The 25,370-nt window shown below is 44.4% G+C and overlaps 1 protein-coding gene across 2 annotated transcripts in view; it reads left to right on the forward strand.

The window, feature by feature from the left end:
* The first annotated feature begins 6,543 nt into the window (after positions 1–6,543).
* The window catches only part of LRIG2 (leucine rich repeats and immunoglobulin like domains 2), a 54,669-nt gene continuing 35,842 nt past the window's right edge, over positions 6,544–25,370 (forward strand). For both annotated transcript variants that reach the window (XM_056867532.1, XM_056867531.1), the window contains exon 1: positions 6,544–6,672. The gene's annotated coding sequence lies outside the window, so the exon portion shown is untranslated. The remainder of the gene's footprint in view (positions 6,673–25,370) is intronic.

Below are 25,370 nucleotides of genomic sequence, written 5' to 3' on the forward strand. Positions count from 1 at the left end.
ATCGTTTGGTCTGGCCCTTCATGGTTCCTGGCAGATCTCTAGCATGGAAGGATGCTGCCCTGCCTGAATCTCTTGGGCCCAGCTGGGGACAGCAGAGCTCCAAAGCGAGTCGCTCTATGTGGCAGACACTCGAAGCCGTCTCCGGTCGGGCCTCTTGGCTAAATGTTTGACCAAATATAGCAGGCTAATTTTTAAGTTGATAATTTTGTATGGCCTGTGAATGATGTTAAAAATATCCAAATGGCCCTCGGCAGAAAAAAGGTTCCCCACCCCCGTTCTAGGCTTTGGGTTGGATGGTTCTTCAGTTGTGTTATGTTTTGACCTTTGGTCTTCTAAGCTGGTTTGTCTGTTACTGACTGCTCTGCCATGATATTTTTTGCACCATCATTTTAGTACTGTGTTTCCTTATGTTGGTTTTTCATTGTGATATGACCCCTAAACTGCTTTAAGACATTTTTACTGAAAAAAATTATACAGTAATATTTTAATCAAATGTTATTGCTTTGAATTGTTGGATCATGAATTTGAGGACATACTGAACACTTGTGAAAACACAACCCTAATGAAATTGCTAGGTTAAATACCAAACATTTATATCCAATGCAGATGGCAGAGTTCTTCCATGAAAAAAACTGTAGTACCTTTTGTACTGTTTCTTTGTTAGTAAACACATCTGTTACAGTTTTAACACAGGAAATCACAATAGGCCCTAATTTAGATATGAAAGGGAAAAACAAAGAAACTTGACAAATGAGGAAAAGAGCTGATTTAGTTGCAAAGGAACCACTATGAGAACAAACCTGTCAGAAAACACTTGCCCAACAAAGTGACAACTGTATGCCTGCTAAAAGTCACACTCTAAGAGTAAAATGTAATGCATCATTGCTCAGTAAGAAAATAAAGCCAAGAGCAGCTTCTGTTGAAAATAAACAGAGGATACTTAAATACACCTGGAGAATTTGCATTCTCTCAAAGTAAGTATTACCGTAGTTCAGGCTCCACCCCTGACATCATAGTTGTGACCCCAAAGCTAGATTTTCATGTCCAAAAGCATACCTACAGGTTTTCCTATAATCATCACTGAACATGATCTAACAAAAGCAAATCACTTGATTTCATAAAAAAAGCTATGAATTTTATTTTCTTCCACTGAAGTCAACAGGACGTAGCAGTGCTCAACTTTGAGTGAGTAGGTTGATTATAGCTATTATTAATTATCAGCTCGGTTTTAGCTACTTATAAATCCTCAACTATTGTAATCATGATGGCTGCCATTTTATTTTCCTGGTAGGGCTCCTGTGCCTTTAACAAAGACAGCTATAACAAATTCAAGCACAGGGGTGCTGTAATGGGGAATGTCATCTGCTACGTTTCTATGTGCCATGCAACCGTTAAAGGTATGTGAGCCCTGCAAACTCTTAGTATGGGTTTTGTCCGCTGGAAGATGATAATTCTCTCACCACTTAAAATATAGCCTTTCTTTTTTAAATAGTTCTTGGATCCAATGGCTTAAAACCAAACTCAAAGTTTATCAGATATGTTCCAGTGTGAATTCATTCCATCACACTTGTATTACAAGAAGTTACACAGATGCAGCTGAAATATTAAATGAGGCCACACCTTTCAGATTACTTCCTAGCTTTGCATCACATCATTCTCTTTTCCTGATTTAATAAGGAAGTTATTTTGCATGCTGATGCTACTGTCCTTTTGAAAAGACTAGAGCCACCTAATATGCTACTTTCCCAGGGCATCCTGGAAAAGAACATGAGTAGCCCTGCTGGGTCAGACCAATGGTTCTTCTAGTCCAGGATCCTTTTTCATCAGTGGCCAGTCAGATGCTACAGGGAAGCCCATGAGCAGAGCCCGCAGACAATGCCTGTATCTGCTAACTGTTCCCCAGCATCTTGCAATCAGGGTCCTGCCTCTGAAACAGAAGGTCCCATTCAGCTATCATGGCTAATAGCCAAAGATAAATCCTCCAACAATGTATCCAGTGCTTTTAAAGCCATCTCTGTCAGTGGCGATCACATCTCATGGCGGTGAGTTCCACAAGTCAACCACCTATTGCACGAAACAGTAGTTCTCTTTGCTTGTCTTGAATCTACAATATGCTTCCTTAGGGTGACCCCAAGTTCTACTAATAGGGGAGAGGGAGAAAAGTTTCTAGCTATCCACTCTCTCTGCACCATGTATAATTTTGTAGACCTCTATCATGTCAGCCTTCATTCACTCTTTTTCTAAACTAAAAAGTCCCATTGGTTCTTGTAAGTTATCCGGGCTGTGTAACCATGGTCTTGGTATTTTCTTTCCTGACGTTTCGCTAGCTGACGTCAGGAAAGAAAATACCAAGACCATGGTTACACAGCCCGGATAACTTACAAGAACCAATGAACTCTGACCGTGAAAGCCTTTGACAATATTAAAAAGTCCCAGATGGTGTAGCCTTGCCTCAGAGGATATAAGTTCCAACCCTATCATCGTTTTGGCGGCCTTTTTTCCAGCTCCTCAATATTCTTTTTGAGATGTCGTAACCAGAACAATGTGCACTGTTCTAAATCTGGCCATGTCTTTCATAAAGGCATTGCCATACTGGCAGTGTTATTCTCAACCCCTTTTTTGGTGATCCCTTGCATGGAATTTGCTTTTATTTTTATTTTTTTGCCACTGCATATTAAGTCAACTTTTTAATAAAGATATCCGCCAGAACCCCAAGGTCTTTTTCTTGATCTGTCACCATTAGTTCAGCCCCTACCTGCATTTATGTGAAACTGGGATTTTTGCTTATTGTACATCTCTTTGCACTTACTTATTTATATTTATTCATTCATTCAATTTGTAGCCCACCCTCCTGACCAAAACCAGGCTCAAGGTGGGTAACATCATTTAAAATATATATCAACAGTACTAAAAACAGTAACATTCATCAAACCAATACTAAAATAATAAAATCCCAATTAAAATCAACAAAATCCCAGGATGGCGCCCAAATTTAAATCAGATTGACTGAGACAGACACGCAGGCCACCCCTTTATATCGAACTAACAGACATATAACAAGGGGTGGGGAGCAGATATAATACCTGCAGCTGTCCTCAACTATAGTCCTGGCAGAAAAGCTCTGTCTTCCAGGCCCTGCGGAACTCTTTAAGGTTCCACAGGGCCCTGATGTTACTAATATGTGCCATTTAATTGCCTGTACATCCAGTTTGGGGAGGTCCTTTTGGAACTCCTCATAACCCCCTTGCATTTTCACCGTGGAAAGGAGTGATTTTTGCCCACCCCGCCCAATTGCAGACCTCATGTTTTTTCCAGGGAGTCAATTTTCACCCTGGAGTAGCAGTTTTGCGGGTATACTGGGCTGCAGTGGGAGAAGGAGGAGGAGAATTCCCACTCCATCCATGACTTAAAATCCCTTCCACAGAAATATCTGGTGGATACAGATAGTAGCCAGAGCACAGGCAGCAAGCAAGACATTTCTGTGCAAGGCTGCTTCCTCACTGGCCAGCCCTGTTAAAACACATGCATGTTTGGCCACTACTCACTCCCAGCTTCTTGTATCACAAACAGGTTTTATCAAAGAAACAACACCTTCCCAACAGATGTATGGATGAGGTTTAGTTACCATCACATCCCCAGGAATCTGTACTGATTATATATTTGGAATAGGGGACAATGACCGGCTACCCATGTTTCCTGTTGTATACTCAGTTTCTCACCAGCTGCAGAGTATAATAACAATATTTGTTTAAACCTACAAACTTTGTTCTTCTGCAAATAACAGTGAAAACCCCACAGGTACAACACTGCTGTCCAAACATCTTTTTTAAAGGAAACATGCACAATTTCAAGCTACTATAGATTTTAGCAAAATATTGGCTACATCTCATCTAGTACTCTTACATATCATCAGTACAGCAAGCCAACAGGTTTTGTTTCAGATTGGCAGGCAAGGGATACCAGCGTACCCCGCACACATGCTTTGTTTGCTGTAATGCAACTTAACTAAATAGCAATTTCTCTGTCTCAAGCACTAGGGTCAGCAGCTTGTCTGTGAAGTATGGCTGAGGCAGGCAGTGCAGGCTGATTCCAACAGCCTGCTTCTACACATGTTTACTCAGAGAGCTAGTGTAGTGTAGTGGTTAGTGTCAGACCAGTATCTGGGAGATCCAGGTTTGAATCCCTACTCTGCCATGGAAGCTTGGGCCAGTCACACTCTCTCAGCCTAATCTACCTCACAGGGTGGTTGTTGCGAGGATAAAACGGAGAAACGGAGAACGATGTAAACAGTTCTGGGGAGAAGAGTATAAGTATTATTATTATTATTTAAAAAAAAAACAGAACTCCATTGGATTTAATCTCAAGTAAAAATAACAGCATCTTGCAGAATCTCAAATTTATTGCACTATAAGCTTTTTGGGGTTCTGGGCTATGAAAAGTTTTTCCTCTTGGTTTGTACCAGATTTGTCACACGTCTCCATGGTTTTGCATCAAAAGAGGAACACGGTCCACTCTGAGAACCCCATGCTGGGCAACGACTATTTCCTCTCAGCACGTAGACCCAATTCTATTACTTCCCTACCTATTCTCAGGCTAATTCACAGTGGGTAGCCGTGTTAGTCTGTTTGCAAGTAGTCAAAAAGGGCAAGAGTCCAGTAGCACCTTAAAGATTAACAAAAATATTTTCTGGTAGGGTATGAGCTTTCGTGAGCCACAGCTCACTTCTTCAGAACTTCTTCAGGCTAAAGAACAAACCTGCGCACTGCAGCTCCGAGCCCATCCTCCCGTGCCCGTCGAAAAGATAGCATAAGGAAAGCCCTGCTGGATCATCGAGTCCAGCAGCCTGTTCACACAGTGGCCAACCAGGTGCCTCCAGAACAGAGCAACTTTAGAGCAGTTGTCGTGCGCAACACAAAGGTGGGAGGAGGCTGTGGACTTAGGGTTGCAACAAAGGTCCAAAGGCTGTGGACTTAAGGTTGCCAACTGCCAGGTAGTTTAATGTAAACAATGGATCTATGCTGTATTAACCACAGTTATACCAAAAAATCAGCACGAGGGCTCTGCTTTTAAACATAAGATTATATTCACCAATTGCCAGTTTCCCTTATTTAAGTAACACTATATACACTGAAATCAAAATAAACATTTAAACAAGATAATACAAAGTGTTCAATCACACCATTCAATTTCAGAATCAGTTACACCTTGGTTTGACTTTTGGCTGCAAGAAGACAGCCACAGCATGATTTATACCTGGGTTTGTTTTTGAATTTCATTTGGACTCTCTAGCAGCTTACACTTGAGTAACGGACTCTTTTAAAGCTTAACACTTGAGTAACTGATTCTGAAATTGAATGGTGTGACCGAACACTTTGTATTATCTTGTTTAAATATTTATTTTGATTTCAATGTATATAGTGTTACTTAAATAAGGGAAACTGGCAATTGGTGAATATAATCTTATGTTTAAAAGCAGAGCCCTCGTGCTGATTTTTTGGTATAACTGCCAGGTAGTAGGAGATCCCCTGCTAATTCAAAAATCTCCCGCCGGTGGCAAAGAGGGACCTGGCAACCCTAGGTGGGCTATGGGAATCCACCAACATAATACGTGATCAGAGGAAATGGGTAAATAAGGCCGCAGTCCTCTGCGCGCTTTAATGAAGTCAGGGTCCTCGAAAAGGGCTACTTTCCCTCAACTAGTTATCTGTATTCAGACATGGGAGTGACTTGTAGGAATGCTATCCTATTAGCATGTGAAAAAGGGGATGGTCCTGTGAGGACATGTTGTATACCTGTACCCAGCTTTTTTAAAGTTTTCTTTTTGAAAATAATCAAAACGAAACCAAGTTCCTAATGTTCATTCATTTATTTAATTCATTTGTACCCCGCCTTTCTCCCCAACGGGTGCCCAAAGCATCTTACATCGTTTTCCTCTCCATTTTATCCTCACAACCACCCTGTGAGGTAGGAAAGGCTCAGAGAGCGAGCTTTCGCGGCCCAAGAGATTCGCTGTTGTATTTCATCACTTTTAAATGTATTAACTTTTTGAAACTTTGGTGTGATGTCGATAAAGAGTTCTGCCCTGCTAAAAAAAGAAAGAAAGAAAGAAAACGGCTACTTTACTCCCGAGTAGGAAGAGCCACCTACAAGGCGCCGCGCCCCTCCCTCGCCTTGGCTCATACTTCCCACTGCAGAGGACATCCTCCTCCTCCTCCTCCTCCACGCCCCGCCCCTCTCCGCCTTGCCCCGCCCCCTTTCCCCAGGCGCCGCCTTCCAACCCCTCGCCCTCAACCTCGCCTTCCTTCCGTCCACGGTTTCCCGGCGGCGCCTGCGCAGAGCCTCTCCGCGCTCGCTCGCTCTGCGCAGAGGCAGGGGGGCGGGGGCCGAAGCGGAGCTCGCGGCGGGGCGGCCTGGTCGGGCCTTCGGTGCGGGGGAAGCCAGCGGGACGATGCGGCGGGGCTGGGGGCTCGGCCTGGGGGCGCCCGTGCCGCCGCCGCCGCTGCTGCTGCTTCTCCTCCTCCTCGTCCTCGGGGAGGCGGCCGGGGAGCCCTGCGCCACCGCCTCGCCCTGCCCTTGCCGGCGAGGGCTCTTGGATTGCAGCCGCCTCCGTCCGCCGGGCCGGAGCCTGGAGCCGGGCCTGCTTGCGCCCTTGCCCCGCGGCACGACCGCGCTGTGAGTACCTTTCCCTGCTCGGCTGCGGCTCCAGCGCTGGGGGGCTGCGTCGAGGAGGCGGCGGCGGCGGCACCCACATGGCAGGTGCCTTGCCCGAGCCCAGCGGAGTCGCGGTCTGTGAAATAATGTCCCGGCTCTTGTTGGTTTCTTCCCTTGGGGGGGGGGGCAAAAGCGGGTGCGTGTATGTGTTTTCACACGTACAGGCGTACGTAAACACTGCACGGCGGGTGGGCGGTTGTGTGGATAAGCCTCGGGGTGTCGGGGGTAGGCTAGCAAGGGCTAGGGGACAACTGCCTGCCAGAGGATGGGATCTGTTTTATTCCCCCCCCCCTCAGTGGGTGTGGAAGGGAGCTTGGCTGTTGTTTTGTTTTCCTGCACCAAATGGTGCTGTGAAGGGAACTCGGTTCCCTGAAAGAGGCCCGCGATCCAGCACTCTTTAGATGTGTTGCAACAACCCGGCTGGTCGTGTTGTGGCGTCTGTCGTTGGTCTTCAGGACCTTTCGGACCCCTACAAGTTTTTATGGGCTTGCTGGCAAAGACGGAGAGGTGCGCTAAAAGTATTCGAAAATTAAACGTGCAGTTCTTTTCTGGGGGGTTGCAAAGTGGTAGAATATTGGCTGCTCGGGGGCTTCAAGGCTGTCAGTGGTACTTCAAGGCTACTCAGTGGGAGTATTGTCAAGGACAAGGGATCGGAACAAATCGTGTATTTGTAACCGAATGTCACTAAGGTTGCTTCTTTTAAGTGTATTCGGTCATCTGAGGCTGGATAATGAATTAAATTGATATGATGGTATTTTTCATGGAGTAGATCAGTGCATGGTTGACTTGTTCTTTTGTTTGTAACCACCTTCAGCATAGAAATGTCCTAAATAGTTCTGCCCTTTGTCCAAGAAGCTGAGGATGGTCGCATGTTTATTTTTGTAGCAACCCTAAGTGGTTGTGGAAGGTTGAGAGAGTCTGTGACTGGCAGAGTGGGGATTTGAACCCTCTTGAAATACTGTAGACCACTCTTGTCTGTTGCAGGTCTTGGTATACAGATTAGATAGTCCATCAGTTACTGGTGCTGAAGACCTAGGATGTCTGAACTGGACATTGGAGGTCTTTTTTCTCCTTTTCAAAAAATCTGAGCCTCATTTTGTACTGAGTGCTTCTACCTGTGTGGTTCCAGTTCAACACCATTTTTGATTTCTAGTTGCTGAAAGGCAAGCTTTAAAGCATTTTCTCAAAGAAACATTCCTTCTGTATTTCTTTTCAAACAAATATCCAAGTTATTTGTCATGTTAGCATTTTATGCTGTCAAAGTTTTCCCCGGAGAATCCTGGGAATTGTAGCATGGTAAAGGTGTTATTAATTGTCTGTTTAATCCCTACCCCCCTTCACAAAACTACTGTTCCCAGGGTTCCCTGGAGGGAAGGAAATGACTGTTAAATGGGTATGTGCCCAGAGTTTTGTGTGTACTATGCATTTATTTTGTGAATAATGTAGAGGTCTCATTGGTGGTTAAAAGAACCATGCACTAGGTACCGTTGAATAATAATAGTGTTGGTGTGGATTAGTGTATTTGTATCTGCTCACCATAGAAGCATGAAATCTGTTTATATTGTGACACTTGTGGGTATTCCTACTTCTTTCTGCAGACCGCTGTTTGTCAATTCTCTGTCCTGGTGATACATCTATGTTTGTTTATTTTATTTATTTACTTACTTCAGTTATACCTCACCTTTCTCCCCAGTGGTGGCCAAAAGCAGCTTACATCATTCTCCTTTCCTCCATTTTATCCTCAGAACAACCATATCAGGTAGGTTAGGCTGAGAGAGTGTGACTGGCCCAAGGTCTCCCAGAGCTTCCATGGCATGAGTGGGAATTCAAACCCGGGTCTTCTAGATCCTATTCCAACACTCTTAACCCTTATATTACACTGACTGACTGTCTTGCTCTCTATGTCAATGTTACAGACTCCTGACTTTTTATACTCAGCTTTAATTAATAGTTTCACATATGCCGAGTGATATAAAATGCTTAAATTATGAAACTGATGCCTAATAGTGTTTCTTCTCCTGCCACTAACTGAAGAAGATAGTTGCTAGTTGAAGGACATGGGATAAATCTCATATACCCTGGGAATATTAGTCAAACCAATTGACTGTGCGTTTATCGTGCCTGTGAACATAATCGAGGAACAGAGGGTAGGATAAAGTATCCCCCTAAATTAAAAAGTATCACTTTAAAGAATAACAATTCTTGTTTAACTGTTGCACATCCTATGTCACATCCTCTTGTCATATCGTATGCATGTTGTTGTTGGGGAATGGTAAACAGCTGGACAAAGAAGCCAAGAAATGAAAGAGGGATATGACATTTTAATTTATTTATTTTTTGCAAGATTTAAGGATACAGATGAAAGAGAAGGGATAGGGGAAAAGACAAAGTAAAACAAATTATATCTTCTGAGCCTTAACAAAACTATACTGGTAGTAAAAAATAACAAATAACAGATTTGTCAAAATTTCAATTCATATACTATGGCCTAAAACACCTTCAAAATCTTTCTAGTAACTTAGACATACCATATTCTCAATATTTCAGTTAGTTATCTCGTTATAACTACCTTCTGAGATTATAAAATATTTATAAAGAATTTAAATAGCAGTCGTTGAAATAAGTAGCCGTTCAAAATTCAATTCTTACATTTTATCTTGAAATGCCTTAAAACTCTTTCAGGTGACTTAAGCATAAGGATATGACATTTCTATGCTGATCTCAGATATATATACTTTGCATGAAAAGACTTTTATTTCCTTTTGGCCTCACGATTTATTATTTTTACCTCTGTATCCATATTTGCTCACTTGGAGATAACATTTCCTTTAGAAGTAGATCCTGATTACCAATAAGGGTTTAAATACTGATTACTTTAATTCATAGACAATGCTTACCGAAAGTTATACATGACTGTGTCTTAAGTTTAAATCTACCATGTTGATGCTTTGAATAGGGTATTTGCAGCCTGTTCTGGTGTGTGTTTACTTAGAAGAAAGTCCCACTGAGCTCAGTGGAAATGGTTCCAATGGAAGAGTGCATAGAATTGCAGCCATAAGTGCACAGCATGATAAATACTTTCTGCCCTGTTTGATTGAGTAAATCTGTTGAACAGCTGTTAGCTGTCCTTTAAATGTAATTGGAAAAATGGCTTTTGCTTCTAAAATGCCATCGTTGCTTATGATTCCTCTTTCAAAAAAATGCTGTGCTACTAAGTGTAGGTTTTATTTAATCAAGATAAGGAAGTCACATCAGATGCCATTTTGCATTCCAAATAGCTTTATAAAAATTGTGATTGTTATATTGTGTATGATTGCTCATTTCGAGACTATTTGATACTATGGCTTAGATCCTAAGCATCTTGGGCAGAGATGCTAGAGAAAAGTACCTTCTATGTCTTCCCCCTTTCACTGCACCCTTCTTCCCCCCCCCCCCATTTTCTGAAGGAATATTTTTGGGAATCAGCAAAAATCGCCCACCTTTCCTCAGAAAATGGAAACGTTGTTCTATTGAAGGAGCTGCTGTTGCATCAACAGAAGTGTTCAGTAAGATCCGATCCAAGCCGACATCTTTAGAAAACATGGCCGTGCAATCCTCTAGGGCTAGAGCTCATTTCAAAGCCTATTTTGTGGTGCTGATGGCAGCGAATAAACAATATTTCTCCATCACCGTTACAGCTGCACAGTGCAGACGTGCAGAACTCTTCTGTGTGGTCAGGGGCCTGTTGGGTTTTGGCTCACAGGAGGAGGTGGACTGCTCTGCCCACTGTGATAATTTGCTAAGCATTTTGCAGATAAAATCTCTTGCATCTGTCCCAACGTGAAACCTGTATTAGCAGCAGTAGGGTCAGATGGCCCCAGGGTGCCGATTGGTCCAGTTGTGTGGGATACCTTTCAGCTTGTGCAGTCTGAGGATGTGGGCAGGATTCTTGGACATCTGAGACCTGTTATCTGCTTGTATGACCCTTGCCCCTCCTAGCTGCTTAAATATACTTGGGGGGGGGGCTGGTGGACTCCATTCAGGAGTCAAAGTTGCTCCTGCCTTGAAGCAGGCAGTGGTGCTCCTACTCTGGACCCAAGAGAGTTGAATAGCTACCATCCAGTCTCAAATATACCATTCTTGAGCAATGTGGTTGAACAAGTAGTAACTGGTCAACTTCAGAGATTCCTGAATAAAACAAATTGTTTGGATTCATTCCAGTCTGGTTTCAGGCCTGGTTATGGGACTGAAACAGCCTTGGTCACCCTGATGGATGACCCATGCTGGAAGATGGATGGGGAAATGTGACCTTGTTAATTCTCCTGGAGGGTTTTGATACCATCAATTATGGTATCCTTCTGGATGGCCTTTCGGGACTGGGAGACACTGTTCTGCAGTGGTTCTGGTCCTACCTCAAGGATAGGCTTTAGCGTGTGGTGCTGGGGGACTGCTGCCCTGCCCCTTGACTACAAGATTGCCCAAGGTTCCTGTTCATCCCCCATGTCTTTCAACACCTATGTAAAGGCGCTAGGAGAGGTCACCCAGAGATTTGGGCTGAGTTGTCACCAATATGCAGGTGACACTCATATCTATTCCATGCTACCCGCAAATCCCACAGAGGCTGTGGAAAGCATGAATGGGTGCCTGGAGGCAGTTTTGTGGTGGATGAGGGTTAAACTAAAACTGAATCCTGAAAAAAAACAGGCGCTACTGGTAGGAGTACGGTTTGACCCAGGAAATGGGTTATCTCCTGTTCTGGATGGGGTTGCAGCCCCCTCAAGGAGCAGGTTCATAGCTTGGAGGTACTCCTGGACCCAAGCCTGCTGTTGGATAAGCGTGTGGCCGCAGTGACCAGGGATGCCTTTCACCAGCTTTGGCTGTTGAGTCATCTGCAGCCCTTCCTGGGCAGAAAAGATCTTGCCACTCTGAGGCATGCCCTGGTAACATCTAGATTAGATTACCACAGTGTTCTCTACATGAGGCTGTCCTTGAAGACTGTCCAGAAGCAGCAGTTGGTATAGAATGCTGCAGCCAGAGTGTTGACTGGAATGGGTCATAGGGATCATATCACTCCAGTCTTGTTCCATCTACACTTGCTTCCAGTTTACTTCTGGGCTCAATTCAAGGTGCTGGTATTGACTTTTAAAGCCTCTTATGGCCTGGGACCAGCAAACATTAAGGACCCCCTTCTCCCATATGAACCCACCTGTACACTCCAGTCATCTTCAGATGCCCCATACATATGAGGCTAGATGGATGGCGACCCGAGAAAGGGCTTTCTCAGTCATGGCACCAAAGCTTTGGAACTCCCACCCCAGGAAGATTTGCCTGTCCCTCCCTATTGATGTCTTGCACCGGTGGATGGAGACTTTTTTGTTTAATTTGGCCTACCCTAATAATGGTTATCGGCCCTCCTCCCTGGTTCTGGTATTGTTCGTTTATGTGCTTTTATTACATTATTTTACAATTTTTAATGTAATTGTTCAGATGTTTTAATGTTTTACGTGTGCTGCCTTGGGGACACTGATTGGGTGGAAAGGTGGCATAAAAACCTTGTAAATAAAATAAACAAACAAATCACTTGCATTGTTACTGTTGAATGCAGTGAATTTAAAATAGACTAACTCTCCATAGGATTGCAGTGTTAATTTGAATGGGAGGTAATATTGTGGAACGGGTTCCACATAGCAAAGTAAAGTTTCTTTTTAGTCTAAAGCTGCAAATCCTGTGTATATTGACTTGTGAGTAAGCCTCACTGAACAAAGCAGAATTTGCTTCTGTATAGATACACGTGGTTGTACCTACTGTGGTACATATTAAGATGTAATCTATTTTATTTGTTTAATCATATTACCAGAACATGAGCAGAAAGATTGCCTAGGTATAGCTTTTTTCAGATGTTTTACTAGACATAAATACTTTTGTCCTTTTGGAACATATTAATTTCTGATGTCAAATTATTTTGTATCTCTGTATGCAATTAAACTTTTGAGTGTCATTTTGTTCTCTTATTTGAAGTCTTCTGTTCAGTTGCTGTCATATGGATGCTGTAAGATTCTCAGAGCTATATGCTGCTTCTGTTACGTGTGTGTGTGTTTGTGTTTTTTTAATCTCTTACCAGCTGTCCCTTTATTTAATGTGGTGATATTTCTTTTCCTTCATGGCTGGATACCCCGAGGATGGCTGCTTCAGTGGTAGTATGTACTGGTTTTGGAGGAACTGTAACAATAACTGTTGAAATTTTTTTTTAATCAGTCATCGTGTTGCGAACACACAGGTGATAATTATTTTCTACTGGTTCTAATTCTTTAAGCTGTTACCCATCCATAAGAGGACCTGTTCTCTGACGCTTAAATAAGAACATAAGAAATGCCCTGCTGAATCAGACCAGTGATGTTGCTTCCTGGGACTGGCACTCAGAGACTGTCTCTGAACATGGAGGCTCCCTTTAGTCACTGTGGTTAGTAGCCACTGATAAACCTATTCTCCATGAATCTGTCTAATCACCTTTTAAAGCTGTCTATGCCTGTGGCCATCGCTACATCCTCTGGCAGCAAATTCCACATTTTAATTACTGTGTAAAGAAGTATTTATCCGTCCTGAAATTACTGCTCATCAGCTTTATTGGATGCCCTCAAGTTCTTGTATTCTAGTATTATCCACCCCATGCATAATGTTATAAACTTCCTGTCATATCCCCTCTTAGGTGTCTCTTTTCTAAACTGAAAAGTCCCAGACTCTTCAGCCTTTCCTCATAGGGAAGATGTTCCAACCCCCTAATCATCTTAGTTGTCCTCTTCACTTTTTCAAGCTCGGCGTTGTCCTTTTTGAGATGCGGTGACCAGAACTGCACACGAGTTTTCCAAATGAAGCCTCACCATAGATCTATACAGGGGCATTATGATATTGGCTGTTTTATTTTCAGTCCCTTTCCTCATAATCCCCAACATGATTTGCCTTTTTCACTACTGCAGCTCACTGGGTTGTCACTTTCATTCAGCTACCTACTACGACCCCAATATCTTTTTCCCTCTCAGTCTCAGCAAGTTCAGACCCCGTTAGCCTATACTTGAAGTTGAGATTTTTTGTTCCAGCGTGCATCACCTTATGTTTACCAACACAGAACTGCATTTGTTACATTTGATGCCTACTCATCCAGTTTGTGGAGATCCTCCTGGAGCTCTTCACAGTCATCATTGGTTTTCACCACCCTGAATAATTTTATGTCGTCTACAAACCTGGCCACTACACTACTCACCATTAGTTCCAGAGCATTTATGAACAAATTAAATAGTACTGGCCCTATTACCAATCCTTGTGGGACCTCACTGCTTAATTCCCTCCATTCCTCTCTTCCAACCTTGTGAACTTGAGACTCTGAGCGCCTTTCATCAGACATGACTTGTCTAAATAGACAGCAAGATTAATAGATCACAAAGCAGGTTCTCTGGGCGTTATTTAGTGGACAGGTATTACCAGCTCCACTGCAGTTTTGGTGCCATTTGCTGATAAAACAGCCCCTCCAGCTCTCTGGAAAGATTTCCCATAAGGAATAATAAATTTAAATAATATCGGAATCCTGAAAAAAAACCACACCTGGATCCAGGTATTTGGAACCCAAATAACTGGGAATAACAATATTTTTCAGTGCTCCTGATATCCAGATCCAAAAAATGCCAATTTCCCCCCATAGTGCATATTCCTACTTCCAAGGACAACTCCTTTGTCCATTGTGATTCCCACTTGTTTGGGATTGTAACACTGTTCACTTGTTCGGTACTTTTGGAGCCCTTAGCTGAAAGACTCTGAGACCCTTTTGGGTGAAAAGACATGGTAAAAATGGATATAAGTCAGCTTGAATTTTGAATTCCACTGGCTAGTAAAGCATTATTCAGCATTAAAGTGTTAGGCATTGTTCAGTAGAAGCATTATTTTGTTTTTAGTGCTGTGTAATTAATCCTTTTCCCTCTTCAGGATGGGAATAGGATGCCAAATTACATGAGAAGGGAGATTTGTGTGTTACCATTGATTCTCACCTTACTTTTATTTTAAACTTACATCCTGCCCCTCCCCTGGGTCAGAGGGCTCAGGGAGGCTCACAGTAGTTCAATGAACAATCAGTGAGCAATGATAAAACATTCAAAATCTTAAAAATGCAAGATAGTAAAATATTCTCTTAACAAACATCAAATTAAAACTTGATCAATTGGCACCCGGCAACCTACATCCAAGACTGCTGTCAAAACCAGCCAGCACTGCCGATAAAGTAGAAAATTGGCCTCAACCGTCCTCAGTGGAATGCCTGGCGGAATAACTCTATCTTACAGGCCTTACGGAATCTAGAAAGATCCCGCAGGGCCTGGATGTCATCTGTTAGGGAGCTCCACCAGGCAGGGGCCACTAATGAAAATGCTCTTGCCCTGACAGCCAAGTCACCTGTGGACCACATGAAGGAGAACAAAATTTTTTTGGGGGGACATTTAGGGAGAGGCGGTCCCAGACATATAGGGAGAGTTGGTCTCAGACTATTTAGGGCTTTAAAGGTAAGAACCAGCACATTGAACTTGACTCAGAAACCAATAGGCAACCAGTGCTTGAGTACAGGCTGAATTTGAGATGATCATGATGTATTGGTCAGAAGCCTAGCAGCCACATTCTGTATAATAATTGTTTCCGAAGCACCCTCGAGGGTATCCCTGCATAGAGCAAGTTGCAATAGTCCATCCTGGAGGTGACCGTGGCATGTATCACTGTGGCCAGGTCTTAATGAACATTTGTGCTGTTTATCTCGGTCACCCATGAATGAGACATTTTAAGATTGTACAAGCTTGTTTAAGGGTCCAGTATAAGCACCTGAGAATCACAGGCAGTCTGCAGCCTAGTTCTCAGTGATGATTAGAACCCATGACAAGTAGAAAAGGACCTGTGGCAATCTGGATGGAGGCTACAGTGTTGAGGAGGGGAGGTTAACATTTATGGGGATTAGACAGATTCATGAAGGATAGATTCCTCAATGGCTGCTAGCTAGCCATGGTGACTAAAAGGAACCTCCATGTTCAGAGGTAGTAAATCTTTGAACCCCAGGGTCAGGGGCCAATATAGGGAGGAGGCCTCTTTGCCCTGATTGGCCCTCCGTGACACTAGTTGGCCTCTGTGAGTAATAGGGTGCTGGACTCAATGGACCACTGGTCTAGTTCAGCAGGGCTCTTTTGATAACCTTATACCATTTCTCTGACCGAAAATAATGTTCCCCCTTCTTCCAAGATTTATTTAAACTTGGGGGGAAAGACTGGCTACCACAATCCTAATCCAGATTTCTCTTCTACCCCTACCCATCCCAGTGACTGATTTTTAGGACAAAATAGCATGTCAGGAGGTTTTGTTTTTGTTTTTTTAATTCATGGAACTCAAGTGTCATGTGTAGTTTGGCCCTGTGGCGGAAAACGTGATGGAGTTCATGGCTTCAGACTATAAATGGGGTCTGTTATTTAACACATCTCCATATATAACATGCGTCAAGGAGAAGGCTAGCCTTAAACCCTGTATACTGTCACATGGTTTTCTGTGTAGAGGGAAAGTTTTGTGCAGGGGAGCACTGAATGATGTGAGCCCCTACCTGGAGCCTAAAGTGGTTCATCCTGACACGGGTTTATTGCCTCAGTACTAAGCTAAAGCATCCTTTGGCTATTGAACACATAATCATTCAAAAAGGAAATGTCATTCCTAATGGAAGTCAACTTGCCCTATGTGTAGGCTATGTTTAGCAAGATGGCCTACCATTACTTGTTACTTTATAAGGCAGGAAGATTGGCCCAGACTCAGTCCTGAATTTGTGAAAGAGTTATATTAATTGCTCTAAGTGCTTTTCAAGATCTAGTCTGGTATATTTACAAACAGTTATTTGACAAAGACATGATTACCTATAGCAGTTTATTTGTAAGCCTCCAAAAACCATACGGAAAAGGTTTTACCGCAGTACTCAGATGTTTCCACGTTTGGAATCATTCTCAGTACAGAAGCTGCAGGAAATTCAGTACAGGAGATGTAAAACTGTAGCTTCAGGGAAAAAACACTGTCTTCCAGACTTATGTTATAAAAGTCAGACTTTCCTGCCGTTCATCACACACTAGCAAGATGATATCCTCCTGTATGATAAACAGTGGAAAGGTGGTATTAAAAAACTTTAAAACACCGAAGTCAAGTATGGCATCATTAGTAGGGGTATATACGCCCTCTTATTGTCATCAGGTCTGTCATTTTTTGCAGGTTTGTATTGTGTACATAGAGAGACCGTGAGGGGGCGGGGCTATGTGGCAGCGTGTGTGTGTGGCGGGGGGAGGAGGGTTGCAGCTGCTGACAGGCAGGTGGTGGTGTGATTCCCAGTGTATTTTTTAAAACGCAGTTCATCCTCCAGCCTGCGGGGTGGTTCATGAGCCTCTGTTATGCATACCAACTTCGGGACTGGAGATTCCACCAAAAATAAGTTTTTTTGGGGGGGGGGGGCAGGAGGCTTTTAAGACGCTGTGGTGCTTATGCAAAACACAGCCTTTTTCACACAAAATCCCGACAGCATAGGGCAAAAAGCTTACAGAGCTCTAGAGACAGAAGCAGGCAGGCAGATAGGCTGCAGACTCAAATAGATTATAGCCAAGCTTTTTTTTTTTTAGAAAAGACTGTAAACAGCAGGCAGTCGCCCTACAGGCAAAGCCTTATACATTTTAAACAGCCACACGGTTCCCCAGTAAAAGAATGGCTGTGAATCCACAAACCTCCCCCCTGCCGAAAAAAGAACTGTTTTTAGCCCAGGAGGGCAAAAAGTTTTCAGAGCTCTAAGAGAAGCTGTCAGGCAGGCAGGCAAGCAGACAGCCCCAAGAAGGATGCTTTTTAAAGTTTTTAAAGATGCAAAAACGAATGCCAAGAGAGGGAGAGGGAGAGAATCGAAGGTTTCATAAACTCTGTATGAAGCGGGGCTGGGTTGTGCTTTTTAACCGGTCTTACCGCCATGAGGTCTGTTGAGTGAAAGAAAGCAGGGGGGGCTGGCGATGTCTATACAAACGGAGGAAACGCCTCTAGGAAGGGGGTGGGTTGAGGGATGAGAGGGAGGGGGAGAGGCTAGATGCCCGCAAGCCTCTGATTGGTTGTAGCCTTACAAAACACGCAGGCTTTCCAGCAGACAGCTTGCTGCATAGGCATCAGGGGTCTTTCAAGACTCGTCAGACCAGTTATGTTAAAATTCTCCAATACACAAAACCCCTGCAGCCCCCAAGCCGCGTGCTTTTTAAAGTTCTGGCTCGTAGGGCACAGGAGTGCTTGTACAGCAGACCCTCCCCCAGCCCCGCCAAACGCAAGTTCCTTGCAGGAACATTTGAGAAAAGCAGATTTTTGCACAATAAGTCTGCTGTGGACAGAGAAAACGCCCTCCCTTCTCCCCTCAAACAAGCCCTGCAGCCCCAAAGCCCCTGTTTTTTTTTTAAGTTTTTTTCTTTCCCACTTTACAGCCAAGACAGCTCAAAATCTACAGCCCCTCCTTGCAAAAAACAAAACTGAAGAGATAGGCAGAGGGTGGGGGTGACTGCAAACGGTATTTTTTTTAATGCAGAACGGAGCTGATTCCTAGCCCCACTCATTCCGTTCCTGAACAGGTAGAGAGGAGCGGCAGGTCTTTCTGAGGGGGAGGGGAGGAGGGGAACTTTTACAGAGCAACAGAGAGTGAGAGACTGAGAGAGGGGGGGAAAAGAGAGAGAAAAGAAAGGTTGAGAGAGAGAGAGTTTCCTGAGAAAACAGGCAGGGTGGTGAGGGGTTTAGACACACAGCTTTATGCAGAGAGAGAGAGAGAGAGATATAATTTGTAAGACAAAGGCAGGGGGACTGTGAACCCACCACACCCCCACCCAGTTTTAAGGTGTGCTAGTGTTCAACCAGATCTTACCCCAAGCAGAGAAGTGTAGCAAAAGTAAGTTAAAAGCTGTGCTCCAGCCGTCTATACAAGGAAACGCCTTCATTTCCTACCCACCTGATCTGGCTTTAAGAATTTGACAGGCTGTTTGCAGCCACCAACCCCCAGGGAGGGAGGGGGAGGGTTGAGGGAGAAAGGGGGGAGAGGAGGGGGTGGCTTCTCTCCTTATCTTTTACCAAACAGCTCTCTGCAAAAAATGGTCTCAGCAGTATGAACGACAGGGCAAGCACGTCACACAGCTTCTAGCTTTCCCCAATCTTTATCAAACACGAGGTTTTTGAAACTTTGCCTCAGAGACAGTGACGGCCCCCCCAAAGGACAGGGCTTTTGAGCTTTATAGCAAGCTTGCACGGGGGAGGGGGAAACAATGCGTTCAATGGTGAAACTTTACATCAGAGACACAACGTCAGCACCCCCAGAACAGATAGTTTGTGGATTGACAGGTCCCGAGGGGGGGGGCACAAGATGGTCGGAGGAGCCTTCTATTTTTTTTTAAGTGGTTGAACTAGGCCCTAGGGCATAGCAGCAGCAGGGTGGGGGGAGAGGGGGCTGAGAGAGTCCAGAGAGATCTGTGACTAGCTCAAGGTCACTCCCCAGGCTTCATGGGGAGGAATGGGGAGTAGAAATGTTTTAAATAAATAAATTCCTATAAGGTGTAGAAAGGGGGAGTTGAATTGAGAATGGAAAAAATGAAGGATGTCAACCCGACCTTCCAGTGAGATACAGCTGGTTCTACGGGGGCTGAATGAGGGAGGGCTCTCAGACTGCTGTTTGCTTAGCTGGCCCCGTGAAAGTAAAAAAAAAACACAAAGAAAAGGTTCTGAAACACCCCACAGGCAGCTTTTTTTCTCAAGGCACACCGACACCCGCCACCCAGCCCCTGAGAGAGACTGTTTTTTAGCCCTTAACGCCGAGCCTGCAGGGCTGACTTTCTAGATAAACACACAATCTTAAAAGCATGACATTTCTAAAGGTTGGAGGAAAAAAGCAAGGGTTCGCGGGGTGGCACGGAGGAATGGGGGCGCAAAATGACCCTCCTGACAGCTAGATGTTGCACTTTATTAGGCACAGGGGAAAAAATTGCCCAAACCTGTTCTATGAGGCCGGTAAAATGCCTTCTAAGGACCATCTTTAAGAACATAAGAGAGGCCCTGCTGGATCAGACCAAGGCCCATCAAGTCCAGCAGTTTGTTCACACAGTGGCCAACCAGGTGCCTCTAGGAAACCACAAACAAGACGACTGCAGCAGCACCATCTAGCCTGTGTTCCACCGCACCCAAAATAATAGGCATGCTCCTCTGATACTAGAGAGAGAATAGGTATGTACTATGACTAGTATCCGTTCTAACTAATAGCCATGAATACCCCTCTCCTCCATGAATATGTCCACTCCCCTCTTAAAGCCCTCAAAGCAGGCTGCCATCACAACATCCTGGGGCAGGGAGTTCCACAATTTAACTAGGCGTTGTGTGAAAAAATATTTCCTTTTATCTGTTTTGAATCTCTCGCCCCCAGCTTTAGCAGATGACCCCGTGTTCTAGTATCATGGGAGAGGGAGAAAAACTTCTCCCTCTCCACTCTCTCCAAACCATGCATAATTTTATAGACCTCTAACCTGCCTCCCCTTAGCCGCCTTCTTTCCAAGCTAAAACAGCCCTAAGCGTCCTAACCGCTCTCCATAGGACAGTTGCTCTAGTCCCCTAATCATTTTGGTTGCTCTTTTCTGCACCTTCTTAAGCTCTGTAATATCCTTTTTTAGGTGTGGTGACCAGAACTGTACACAGTATTCCAAGTGTGGTCTCACCATAGATTTGTACAAAGGCAGTAGGATATCGGCAGTTTTATTCTCTATTCCTCGTCTAATTATGGTCAGCATGGAATTTGCCTTTTTTAAAGCAGCCGCACACAGGGTTGACCATCTTCATTGAGCTATCCACTACCACCCCCAAGATCCCTTTCTTGGTCTGTCGCTGACAGCACAGATCCCCTCAGTGTAATAGGTCAAAATTAAATGATGCTTTTGGGTAACTCATCTAAAGAGTGATCTGTCTGGGTGAAATCTACGGCTTCCACAGAGTATACACACAGGGATACATGTAGAATTCGATGAGTGCACAAGGTGTTTGGTTAACTCTCTGTAAAGTTGTCTAGCCCGCTGTTTGAGCTAAAACAGCCCTAAGCGTCCTAACCGCTCCCCATAGGACAGTTGCTCTAGTCCCCTAATCATTTTTTAAAGAAGTGAATAGCTTCCATATAATGGAAGGATTTTATTCAAGCCAGGTACTGCCGGAGTCTAGCTGTAGAGGTCCCTCTGCAATATATATAGTTTCTGAAGGGGTGTCATTGGTATCGAGCACCAAACTGAATATGCAGGATACAGCTTTGTAGGCAAATCACACCTGCATCTGCAGAATCCCATGGCCTTGAATGACTATAGATTGACAAGGGTGCAATAGCTGCCATGTGAGGCTATAAACACAAGGTGATCTGGACTGTGAAGTTGCTTCTGTAGCCACTATGAGATTGATAACTCTTTCCTAACCTTCAGGGGTGTTTCACCCCGAGAGCAGGGATGTCAACAACCAAGATGTCTTCTGGCCCACCACCCCCACGATTGGTGTTTAACAGTGTCAGAAGTGAATCATTGTCGATAAGGATCTCAAATGCAGAGGTGGTATGTGAGAGCGCATATTGCACCAGTCTTTTCTGTTTTTAATACATGTGGTGCTAAGCGCTGCTCTGTTTTAGACCTCATCTAGAGTACCATGTTCAGTTTAGGGCACCACATTTTAAGAAAGATGTAGACAAGCTGGAACTTGTCCAGAGGAGGGCAATAAAGATGGTGAGGGGTCTGGAGACCAAGTCCTATGAGGAAAGGTTGAAGGAGCTGGGTATGTTTAGCCTGAAGAGGAGAAGACCGAGAAGGGATAGGATAACCCTGGTCAAGTACTTGAGGGGCTGTCATATAGAGGAGGGTGCCGTGTTGTTTTCTGGCGCTCCAGAAGGCCGGAACAAAAACATTGGGTTGAAATTAAACCAAAAGATTTTCCGTCTAGATGTTAGGAAGAATTTTCTAACCGCAGTTACAGCGGTTCCTCAGTGGAACAGGCTTCCATGAGAGGTGGTAAGCTCACAGAGCGTGCTAAGCTCCTACAGCAGTGGTTCTCAACCTTTTTCGAGTCGCGACCCCCTTTTACAATTGCCAAGTAACCTGCAACCCTCGTCACATTTGCATAAATTTGCATAAAGGACATTTTCAATAGGATAAAGAAAACACATTTGTTTTTTTGGCAGTCCAGGGTATCCATATATATAATTACTTTAAATTTTAAAGTTTAAAACAAACAAGCAAACGGTACTACCACCTGTTGTGCAGCGGCTGTGACTGTGTGGCGCGGCAATCTTTCCTGGCACAGAGGAAAGAGTGCCTCTGAGCATGCACTGCGTTCCTTGTCCTCCCATCTCTCCCCAAAAACTCTTCCAAGCAGGCCGGGGCTCTCGCGAGGAAACCCCCTCTCTTGTGACTGGGACACTGCTTGTGCACAGAACTGCAGTTATCCCTCAAAGCGGAGCTCCGTTTAATAACCTCACGAGAGCGAAGGGCCAGGAAAAAGCCGAGGGCCGCTTATCCCGCTCGGACTTGTCGTGCCTTTTTCTCCCCTCCACCAGTCACCGCTCATTCTGCGCCTCACCGAACCTGCGCGCTCGAGGGGGAAATCCCGAACTGCACCTCGACTCTCCCCCTTGGCCTTGCCAGAGCTGAACTGATGACTCAGGGCAGAGCGGAACTGATGACTCAGGGCAGAAAAGCTAAGCCACACTACAGACATGCGCACTTGGATTCCAGGGTGAAGCTCCCGCCCCACCCGAGCGCGGCTAAAAGTAAAAACGTGGCTGTAGCGGCCTCAAGGGGGACCGCCCTCTTCTCCTCCGAGACCTGAACTGGCCGAGCCAGGGGAGCTTCCTCGGCCTCCCACACATCCTGCCGCATCATCCGCCCAGTGCAGGTGCGACCGCGCCCAGGGCTGGCCCGCCCACCTCTCAGCTGGGCAGCGGGGCTACAGCTGGTGTGCGGCGGCATGCCGCCGCGTCTCTACAGCCCAGCTCCTTCTGGCTGTCGGCCGGCCAGTTCCTCACCTCTCTGCTTGGGGTCTTCCTTGCCCTCGCGGACCGATCAGGGTTACAGGGCGTCTGGGTTAGTCCTGGACAGCCCAGGATGGGGGCTGTCCCAGGACAGTGGCGGTGACCCCCCAGAAAACCCTTCGCAACCCCCTTGGGGGTCCCGACCTCTAGGTTGAGAACCACTGTCCTACAGGATGCGAACGGTTAATGAAACTGGGGGGGGGGTATGAAAGTGTTCATAGTATGCAACACACTGATTCTGCAGAGGAAGGCAATGGCAAACTGCCTCTGCTTCTCACACGCCTTGAAAGCTTTGTGGTGGGCTTACCATAAATCAGCACTTATGTATGTACATATCAAATTACAGGGGGCTGGGTATATATACTACATACTACAACCACAAAGGGATTATTCTTATAATGAAACAAATTATTCACACATAAAGGTGTGTGTATTCGTTAGCTTGTATCTGAAGGGGCTTAACCCACACCTCTAATAAGCACCACAGCGTCTTAAAAGCCTCCTGCCCCCCCCCCCCAAAAAAACTTATTTTTGGTAGAATCTCCAGCCCTGAAGTTGGTATGCATAACATAGGCTCATGAACCACCCCGCAGGCTGGAGGATGAACTGCATTCTAAAAAATACACTGGGAATCACACCACCACCACCTGCCTGTCAGCAGCTGCAACCCTCCTCCCCCCCACACACACACACGCTGCCACACGGCCCCGGCCCCTCACGGTCTCTCTCTATGCACACAATACAAACCTGCAAAAAATAACAGACTTGATGTCAATAAGAGGGCGTACATACCCCTACTTCATTCCAGTACACAAATTATGTTAACTATCTAGACATTTATGACACACACACACACAACCCTTTTGTATCTCTTTCAAAGTATGGGTAAGGTTATGCCATGCATAATTGCTCCCTCTTGAAGAATAATTGAAGTGTTTTACAGGAAAACAAAACAATAAGCTTTCTTTGCCTTGCATAATGACTTGCAGGTTTTTCAGTTCCCAAAGAACCTCTATCCAAGGTGAAGAAGAGAAGTGTGCGTAGAGCTGCTTGGCAGCTATTACTGTGGGACGCAATGGCTTTGCAGTGTTGTGCAATCTCATGAGTACTGTAAACAATAATTACATACATATGTTCTCTGTGGCTGTGCAGGATTATGGCACACAGTGTCTGTGTGAGGTGCAGGCAACCTCCTTTATGATTGCTATCATGCATGGTCTGCATCCAGATAGCCAGCTACAGTATGCAAAGCATTAATATTTAATTAATTGAACTGCAGATACTAGGTTTTGAAAGACTAAAATTAGTTTCCAGATGTTTTGCTTCTCAGTATAGCTTTTGTTGTAAGTGCTGTTTTTGCCCTTGACATATCTTTCCATTAGTTCTTAACTTGCAGAACAAAGCGGCAAGGGATTTTGTTGGCAGTTCTGCTGGCAATTTTGAAAGATACACGGGCATTTTTTGGCCATGAATGATGAATGTTTCAGTCCTCAGAACAGCAAGTTAGCTACTGCCATGGGGGTAGTTTGTCCCAACAGCTAAGAAAAGCAAAGATTGAGGCTGTACAGTGGAATATTTAACATACTTAAACTGATGCCCATTTTCTTTAGTACTTTTTATCAGTCTTTGTGACTACCTCTAGCACAGTTTTAAATAAATACAAAATGAATTCTCCTAGTATCAGAATAAAAGGTGTGTGGGTGGTAATAATAATAATTTTATGTAGCACCCTCCCCTGTCAGAGGGCTCAGGGTGGGTTACAATAGAGTAAAACACACAATATAAGTAATATAGAACATAAAACACAAAAGTAGAATGTGAAAGTTTAAATACTGCAAACAGCTTAATAAAAAGAAACCGTGAGGAGCACCCATTTTATGGTAGTTTTGCATCACCAGAGCGTGAGAAAATTGCCACAAAAACATGTTCGACTGTAAACTGGAATTAGCCTGCATTCCTCCAGTAGCACATGAATCTCTAGGTATATGAAAGATATCTATCCTGGGTCCATGACTCTCCATTCTCATTCCTTTGTCAGCAGCAAGAATAACACAGCAGGTCAGGGGAACAAGGAAAAATATTGGTTCTTGTACGTTATCCGGGCTGTGTAACCGTGGTCTTGGAATTTTCTTTCCTGACGTTTCGCCAGCAACTGTGGCAGGCATCTTCAGAGTAGTAACACTGAAGGACAGTGTCTCTCAGTGTCAAGGGTGTAGGAAGAGTAATATATAGTCAGAAAGGGGTTGGCGAAACGTCAGGAAAGAAAATTCCAAGACCACGGTTACACAGCCTGGATAACGTACAAGAACTAATGAACTCTGACCGTGAAAGCCTTCGACAATAAGGAAAAATATTGTTTGTGAGCAAACAGGCCAAGTAATGAATGCTGTATAACAGAATTTCTCAGCCTTCATAATGTAGACAGCTCCTTAATAAGATTATCTCAAAGTCCTGCCCCCTTTATAGTCAAATAACATCTCTGTGGCAACTACAGCATTTGCTGGCTTGAAAATGTGTTATTAGAAAGTCATTTATTTTAGGTCTGGAAATGAAAGCTATTGACGTTAGGTCTAATCTAATG

Source organism: Euleptes europaea, chromosome 2 (genome assembly GCF_029931775.1).
Source record: "Euleptes europaea isolate rEulEur1 chromosome 2, rEulEur1.hap1, whole genome shotgun sequence".
NCBI classification, from domain to species: Eukaryota; Metazoa; Chordata; class Lepidosauria; order Squamata; family Sphaerodactylidae; genus Euleptes; species Euleptes europaea.